The following is a 10,042-nucleotide window of genomic DNA, read 5'->3' as shown; positions in this document are numbered from 1 at the left end:
GTTTTTGGGCTGCCGGAATTGGGCCAATTTAGAACAAGAAGCAAAAGACCTTGTTCCTCTTTTATTTGATCTTTCAAAAGTAGCCACATTACTACTAATTGAATTTGTTTTGCCAAAACGACCTAATTAGCATTTTAACTAATTAATTAAACTAATTGATCAAAGCTAATGTATATATTTTTTTTGTGATTTTTGTTTTACTCATCCTTTTAACCTATGATTAATTCTCAAATGCAATTAATACACTAAATGAAAGATAAAAATTATTTTTGATGATTTTTTTATAATTTCAAACATTCCTAAATATGCATGAACAATGCAAATAAATGCAAAACAAATTAAAGAAAAGTTTCTAAAATTCTATAAAATCAATTAAAAATATTTTGGACTATTTTTAGGAGTACATTCATATGTGGGGCAAAAATTAAGTGCTCACACATCTCAATTTCAAGCTATTTGGGGTCACCTATATGAACTCTCACTATTCATGTTGCTCCATTTAGAATGGTCGCAATCCAATATTCAATAATTTCTCTAATCAAGAGACTCCTAAAAGATATTGGACCTAAAGTAGCTAAAATAAAGTATTAATAATTAAAAAATTAAATAATAAATTATCAAGGTCGATGGATAAGAGAAATATTTACAACAATAGACAAATTTTCATTAAAATCGATTATTTTATGTTAGAATATGGGTGAAAATCATTTTGATCCCCTAACTTCGTCTTAAAAATCAAACTCCTCTTCCAATATTAAACAATAGACATTTTGCTCCTTCAAATTCAATTATATTTTTAAAATATCTATATATTTTTTTGTTTACTTCTTTAGTATCACAATATTTTTCTTAATCTATGTTATATATTTATCTATAGTGAAAGTAATTTTTAAAAAGAGATTATCATATATTAATAATAAGTAAACAGAGTTGTGATTGTTAGGGGGTACTGGTTTTCCCCACATAAATTATTCCGAACTATCACTATTATAATCCAAAATAGTTCTAGGTACTACAGTTCCTAGGATGTCTGCCCAAAAGGTTTCATTTGCAAACACCGGAGGAACTTTCAGCATTGTTGTTCTTCTCAAAAAATTAGTTTTTGCTCATTCCATTGCTAGCATGTGAGCCACCTTATTATGTTCCATGTAACTGTGTTTCATTATCATGCATGACATACAAGTTGCATGATATTTTCAACTGAATCTAACATAAACATGAAAGATTTGAGTTGGAGCAAAAAGGAACATCAGCTAATAAGCAAAAAGAAAAACCAGCTAATAAAAAGCCACATCCGTTTTAGAGGATTTTCCTGTTAGATAAAATTTATGAAAACGTTTAATTGGATTCTTGGGTTCCAAGCAAAGAGGATGTTTGTAAGGAGCCACCGCATTAGGTGACTCTTGGGCTTCTTTAATGGTCACAAGAAGAATAAACATGTCTTCCTTGATTCTTTTTGAGATCTGGAACACAATTAATATGAGCAACATTATTATAAGAGGTGCAATCAAGTAGATCGACCCCACAATTTTGATTGCGGATACTTCCTGTATCAAAAAAGAAGAAGATAAATACATGATATTTAAATCAATGTATAAATAACTAAGAGTAAAGCCTATACGGACAAAGAAAAAAAAGAACCTAAGAGAAGACAAGACGGCGAAGAAGCTGGAAACAAAAAAGACGAAGAAAACGAATGCAAAAGTCACTTACATGGATTCTTAGAATACTACTGGGTTTAGGGTATGTTGTATATTGTTATAGAATACTACTGGCAAAAGAAAAGAAATATTATTGTTTTATTAGGAGATATATATGATAAATTGGTTATATAAAAAAATATTTACAGATTGTCATATTAAAGCTGAAATGCTAGCTCTAAAAATTGGTTAAAATTAACAATCTTTAGCTCACTGCTGGTAAATTCGTAAGTTGGTAAGATACATACGACTTCAAAACTATTGTAATATACATATATATGGCTTGCATAAAAATTACTGGTATCATAGCCATATATATATATATATATATACACAACAGAGGAGTATTTATAGTTAAATCTGTATATGGGAACTAGAACAATTCTCTCAAATAACTGAAGCTGTGGCCATGGAAACACATAAGTAATTTTAGTGAGAAATTTATAAAACATGAATGACCTTCTATGGAATCAACTCTAAAACATGAATGACCTTCTATGGAAATAAATACAAAACAAATAAAAGAAAAGTTCCTAAAATGCTATAAAAGCAATTAAAAATATTCTGGACTATTTTTAGGAGTAAATTCCTATGTGGGGCAAAAATTAGATGCTCACACATCTCAACTCCAAGTTATTTGGGGTCAGCTATATGAACTCTCACTACCCATGTTGCTCCATTTAGAATGGTCGCAGTCCAATATTCAATAATTTCTCTAATCAAGAGACTCCTAACAGATATTGGACCTAAAGTAGCTAAAATAAAGTATTGTGTCTTAAGGAGCATAATGAAAAATAGAGAGAACACATACAAAACAAAACAACAAGGCGAGTTTTCAGTTATGTAGAGCATACATCAATCAACTACGGCTTAATCCAAAACTTGTTTTGCTCCGCTAAATGAATCCTTTATATATATTCAATGTTTCTTAATAAAATGAACATTATCAAAGAAACTCATGAATTAACTGTGAAAGTAACACTAAAATTAACTCAAAATGAAGGAAAATCAAATAGAGAAAATTACATGTGAAAGTAGAGTCGTAAGCGGCGGAAGAGAGACGGAGAGAGGCTAAGAGAGTAGAACCGAGAAAGAAACCTAAGTCATGGGTTTGGGAGATTTTAGTAAAATAGGTGAATACCTTTATTCACTTTTTTATTTTTGTAAAATCAGGATAATTAAAAAATTAAATAATAAATTATCAAGGTCGATGGATAAGAGAGATGTTTACGACAATAGACAAATTTTCATTAAAATCGATTATTTTATGTTAGAATATGGATGAAAATTATTTTGATCCCTAACTTCGTCTTAAAAATCAAACTCATCTTCCAACATTAAACAATAGACATTCTACTCCTTCGAACTCAATTATATTTTTAAAATACATAATTTACCCTCGATCTTATCAGTCTTGGTCTAGATTTTTTTTGTTTACTTTTTTAGTATCATAATTTTTTTCTTAATCTATGTTATATATTTATCTATAGTGAAAGTATTTTTTTAAAAAAAATAAAAAAGTAAAAAATGATAATCAATCATATATAATGTTAAAATTAAATAATAAATAAATAGGCATTAAATACAAGAATAAAATATCTTATTAATATCAATCAAATAAAAATTAGTGCAATAATATAAAATATAAGTAATTAATTATAGAGATAGATTTTATAATAAATTTCTAAAACATTAAATATTTACCGACTTACGAATTTACCTTTTCATTTTTTGTAGTATATATTAAATTACTGGTATCAGAGCCGGTACCGGTAATTTTTATGCAAGTTATATATATACATAGCAAATTCTTTTGAAGGTAATCAAGTTCTTCAGCTGTTTTGGACCAACGGTTGAAAATTTTATGGAAAAGAGACAGAAAGGGTTTCTAATCTGTTTCATAAGAATCAAGTGTCTAGGAGGAAAAACATGAATACCCATAGAATGAGGTTAGAAAAAGAATACTTGCAGATAAAAATAAATTAAATTTGAAAAAAGGTTAAAAGTGAGCATGGGATCCGCACCTCAGAATCATATTGAGGGAAATTGGAGGATTTGGTTGAAAGACCAAAACGCCCATGAAAGTCCTTATTTTAATTAGGTAACAAGTCGATAATTGCAAAAGTATTTTAATAGAATATTTATATAATTCCTTAAAAATATTACTCATTGAGACCGATTACATGCGCAACATGCGTACTCGTTTGGACCCATAGTGGTCGTTTCTTACTGTCATCTCACTGATTTCATTGATATTTCGTACTCAGTCATATTCTTGCTTTCATATCATATCTCGGTCTGAGTTATTTATCGATACATCATGTCATTATTGTCGGGCTAGTTTCATGACACTGTGAGTCCGTGAGTGAGATTGGAGAGATTGATGACTCAGTGAGGTCAGGGGCCTGTTTGTGAGGATGTTGTCACTATAGCACGTGAGTTGTCAGTGCGATTCCAGATGTTGATATTATAGCACGTGAGTTATCCGTGCGGCATGCGAATTGTCCGTGCGATTCCATATATTGATATTATGGGACGCGAGTTGTCCGTGTAGCACGTGAGTTGTCCATACAGATTATAGCGCTTGGGCTGAAAGGAGTGAGTGCAATCGACTATAAATAGGGATCGGGCTGCACGCAGCAACATGTATGATACAGCGTTGTATGATTGAGTGTGCTGAGCATAATAAGAGAGAATGTGAGACAGTGAGATTGAGTACTCTGGGAGTGTGAATACATGAGCCCATCATCGAGATGCATTGCATTTGACATGCGTACTTGAGATACATGCATAGAGGTGCATTTTCTTCTACTACCCAGTTTTGGGGACATTTGTATCTTGACATGTAGGCACTTTCCTCATGCTATCTAAAAATGAAACATCTTACTATTTGTTGAAATAATTTTTGAAAAAAATTATAGTTTTCAAACTTACTCGTATTTTGGCTTTTTCGGTAAAAGATTTTAATTTTCACGGAGATACTTGAAAAGAAATGCCTATTTTCTGGAACTGTGAACGGACTGAGCCTTTTAAATTCCGAGATACTCTTTTGTTACGTGTTTTATACTGTTATGAACTGTTGTGGGATATTGGTGTTGGACCCGATTTTTCTGTTAGCTCGTCACTACTTTCAACCTAAGGTTAGGTTTGTTACTTATTGAGTACATGGGGTCGGTTATACTCATACTACACTTTTGCACCTTGCGTGCAGATGTTGGCCGTTGATGTTGTTGTATTCGATGGTAGCTGGATTTGAAGATGTACCTGCGTCTCGGTTGTAGCTGCCTCTTGTTCATGGTAGCCTTAGATCTATAAAACTCTGTTTATGTACTTTTCAAACAAACGATGTATTTATTTCATTTCTGCTTTGTAAACTCTATTCTTAGAAGCTCATAATTTGTACTACCAATTCTTGGGAAATGTAAAGATTCAGATAATTTCGTTGTTTAATTGTCTTATTAATATTATTGAAATTGAATCATTATTAGTTGGCTTAACTAGCATGATTGATTAAGTGTCATCACGACCGGTGGATTTTGGGTCGTGACACTTCCGCATGCTTTCGGTGGAAGTTTTTTTCGCATGTGTCAAATTTGTGGATAATTTTCAAATACCGACACGAACATAGCTTATCCGTGCAAATCACCAGAGCGCCTCTTTTTGTTTCCTTTTTTATCTCCTTTTCTCTTAAAAATCCATTTTTGTTTACATAATCTCAGCAACTCTCTTTATTAATCCTTCAACAATGGAATCAATTAGCATCACCAAGGCCTTTGTACTCGTCAGCATTCTCGCGCAAGAGCCTAGTCTTATCACTGCCTGGCGTTGGAGCAGCAAAACGAAGGCCTTGAATTTTTAATTATTTTCTTGAATTGGCAGTGGCATTTATTTGTTATGTTGCTCGGATAGTGCGTGTGGATTTGATGGTTGAAATTTGAAACCATTTTCGCTTAATTTGTTTTTGTTTTTTTGTAAATGTGATTGTGTAAATTGGCGACATAATATAACTATTTGATCTTCTCTTTTTCTAGAAAAGAGAAAAAGTGTAATATTGAGATCATCTTTATCCTTAAAAAAAAGAATATATTGGACAAAATTATAACTATAATTAATGTTTTTTTTACCTTAAGAATTTTTATGCATTATGAATACATTAGCACTTGTAAAACGTAACGAACACGAGATTGAAGAGGTATATTTATAAGATGAAATAAAACAATAAAGAAAAGGAGAATATTGCAAGGAAAAGAGAGAGGTAATTCTTATTGAATCGGATGATTTACGATGGAGTAAATCCCCTCTATTTATAGAGGAATAATGACTTAGCCACAAAGTAACAAATTTTTTAAAAAATAGAAACTCACTCTAAGTACAATTCTATTCATAACACTCCCCTTGAATGTCTACTCAATAGATAATGTGCCTCGTTAAAATCTTAACTAAAATAAAACTCAGTGGGACAAAATCTTGTAAGGGAAAAAGAGTACAACGTGTATTAACTCTCCTTGATGAGAACATCAATTCACATCCTTGAGCCTTTGCATCTCAATCTTGTAAACCAATTTCTTGAAGGTTGACGTCGGTATAGATTTGGTGAACAAATCAACCATATTATCACTTTAACGAATCTGTTGCACATTGATATCATCATTCTTCTGAAGCTCGTGTGTGAAAAATAACTTCGGTGAAATGTGCTTTGTACTATCTCCTTTTATGAATCCTCCCTTCAATTGGGTTATGCATGTTGCACTGTCTTCATACAAAATCGTGGGTAGTTTGTCATATTTCAAAAAATATTTGTCTCGAATAAGGTGTATTATAGACCTCAACCACACACATTCTCAACTTGCTTCGTGAATAACAATTATCTCAGCATGATTAGATGAAATAGCCATGATTGATTGTTTAGTCGATTACCAAGATACGACAGTGCCTCCACAAGTAAACACATAGTCTGTTTGAGATCGAGCCTTGTGTGGGTCCATCAAACTATGTAGAGAACCAGGTTCGCTATTAGTTCCCACATAACACACGCACACTGCAGTAAGTAAATGACGTAAAGAAGTTTTACGTGAAAAACTCCCAGCTCATGGAATTAAAAACCATGACCTACCCTTGTAGGATTTCAACTTTACTACTAAGCAAACTTTAGATTACAATCTATTGTAACCTATGAATTAATCTCTTAATCTCTCACTAACTTGTAACACTTCTATTACAAGCCACTTTATAATAACTCTATTACAAAAACTTACAACACGACTAAACCAAGCCAAGACACAAACACAAGGGTTTATGATTTTCAAAGGTTTCCTACACAATGCTTCTAACTAAGTTAAGTATGAATTACAAGTAAAGAACTTTAACAAATATGCAACACAACTAAGGACATGTAATAACTCAATACAGAGAACTGGTCCGTTGTTATGTTGTTCTTTGTTCTTGATGCTCTTGAGAATCGCTTGCCAGATTGATTAATCACTGCCGAGGGTGCTTGATAGATTCTTCAAAAGTTCAGTAATGTTTTGTCTTTGGCTTAATGTTAATATAACATTGGTGACAACACTTGAATCATGCAAGCATGTTTGGTACATGAGCATTCCCAATGAAGTTGACTGATGCACTGTGTTATACTGTTGCATGTGCAGACAACAACTTTACAGCTGTTGGGAAGTTGACTAGTATGGTGACCAAGGGAACAGATGTCCATCTATTCCCCCTGCTATTTCTCTAACTCTGAAGAGTTGAATGATAACCCGACTTTGAGACTTGTTGATCTTAAGTACTTGAGAATGTGTAATAGGTTCCTTATCTGGTTCTTAGCATTAAGTTTGTTAGATCATCAAAATATAACATGGATACATATAACAATAGGGATACATAGAACTTATCAATTTCCCCATTTTTGATGATGACAAACTCATAATTGAAATTTCTTCTGAGAACCAGAATGACATACGCATAACCTGTATTCCCCCTAAATATGTTCCCTATCTTGTTCCCTTCAGTTTATTATTCCCACTTTTGGCATCATAGAAAGATTAGCATCAAGCAATAAGCAAAAAGAAGTCCATCTTGGTTAACTCATGCCACATATGTGCACACAATCATGACTAAAGACAGAACATAAGAGCAAGGCATACATAACAAAATTAGGAAGCTTTCATTAACATTTGGATATTAAGCAGGGAGCAGTTCCATTGTACTAACACATCCACAAAGTAAAAACAGTAAAAACACAAGTATCAGTCATAGACATCATCATAACTAAAACAAGGGACATACACTAAGACTTGACACTGGAAAGGGAATACTTTTTAGGGAGCACTGGAAGGGGAAGGCTTATATGTAGATGCAAGGGTTTTAAGAATGATGCCCATTCGAGCATTGGCTGACATCTGCTCATTGAGCAGTTTCTCCTTCAGGTCCTCAACCTGTTTCCTGAGGTCGATATTTTCCTTGATCAGACGGGCAACCTCTGTGCTTTGAGAACTGCTGGAACCCGGTGTTTCCTGAAGCTGACTTAGCTGACCCTCAAGAATGGCATTCTTTGCCTTCAGTTTCCTTATCTCATCAGTGGCATTGTTTTGGGCGCTGATCAATTGGGAGATAGTAGAAGTGCTGCCAATCCCTCTAACCTTATCAATGCACTCACATTCCTCGAGGGTGGTCTTGGAGAAGGTTTGCTTACGAGTACTTACTTTAGTTTTCCCAAAGGGACTTTGAAGAACTCAAAAATCTTAGTAAGGAGAAATCCGTAAGGTTACCCATGATTACCATCCTTGAACCCTGCCACCTTCTGCGTGTGTTCTATCATAATGCCAGGAAGGTTGATAGTTGTGTAGCCATCTAGTGCTTCCATGAGAACCAGGTCTGCTCGATATGTAATGGACCTTCTCTCTGCACGAGGGAGCAAAACCTTGTTCACCAATTCAAACAGCAATTGATACATAGGAAGGAGGGCCTTCTTGTGTACCCGTTCCCCTTGTTGAACAACCTTATCCTTCAAGATAGCATTTCTAAAGTTTGAAAAGCAGATTCCCTGAACAGAAGACAAACCCTTAGCAGGCACTCCCAAAATAGTTCCCAGCATAACAAAGTCCATCATAAAATTAACATCATTTATCATCATACAAATATGATCATCATCAACTGTAAAGAAATCGGCATAAAAACTGTGCATTTCTTCCTCATAAACTTTGGGATTATCATCTGTGAACAGGTGTGTCCACTGTTGGAATTCACAGATCTCTACCAATTGGCGCATGCCAGCCAAATCCAGAATATCAGGGCAAATGTACGTCCCCACAACACCTTTTGATTTTTTAATTTTTCCTTATCAGCATCCTGGGTATCATCAACCTTGGCCTTTTTGGAGGAACCAGGTTCCTCACTGGCATCACCCTTCCTTTTCAATGATTTGCGAGCACTCTTTCCTTTCTCAACAGATTTCCCAAACATCCTCTTCTTAGACACTTTTTCAACTGATTCTTCTGTCACTTTTTCTCCAGATTCCCCAACTACCTTTTTACCAGAGTTGTCACCTTCAACTTTGAAAAACTCTTCGTACTCATAGAGGACCCCCTTTTTTGACTTGGGGACAACGTGCTTCTGTGAGAACTTGTGAGTTTAGGAACCAGGTTCCTTATCCACTTCATCATCAACATTGACAACAATCACTACTTTCTCACTCACAACCTTCCCATCCTTCACCAATCTTCTCCTTTTTCGTTGTTATTGGCTTTTCTTAATAACAGACTCAAGGGCCTCCTTCTTTTGCAACCTAGTGGTAGGTCTCTTAAGAGTTGGCACTTGAGTAGTAGCATATCTACTCCTAGCCTTGATAAAGCTAGCAATAGCCACATTATCATAATCATCTTCATTATCCTCATTTTTCTTCTTGAGATAAAGATCTTATTTCAGGAACAATCATGGACAAGGGCTCAACGTAAAAGTGAGGAAAGGGAGCAGGGTCAGTACTAACCTGGGTTGTCTGCGAGGAACCAAGGGTTGGCTCATCTTGGCTAGAGGGATCAGGTCCCTCAGTTGGTGCCCCAATAGTACTGGCCGGTGCTGATGATTCAACAGGCACAAGTTCCCTATTCTCCACTAGTGTACTATTTTCTTCCCCCTAAGACTCAGACACACCTTTGCCATCCTCAATAACACATCCCTCAGCAGCTATTGACAATATATTTTCTATGGCCTCTTGTTTTTGTAACCCTATGGTAAACCCAAAAGTAGGAGGAGTATTACATGTAGACTCAAGGCCAGGGGCTGTCATTATCGATTCATCATGGATATGACCAACATCTTGATCTTTGCCAGAGCTTTCTTCCATT

This window comes from Nicotiana tomentosiformis, chromosome 2 (assembly GCF_000390325.3).
Source record: "Nicotiana tomentosiformis chromosome 2, ASM39032v3, whole genome shotgun sequence".
NCBI lineage: Eukaryota > Viridiplantae > Streptophyta > Magnoliopsida > Solanales > Solanaceae > Nicotiana > Nicotiana tomentosiformis.
This window is presented reverse-complemented; position numbering follows the sequence as displayed.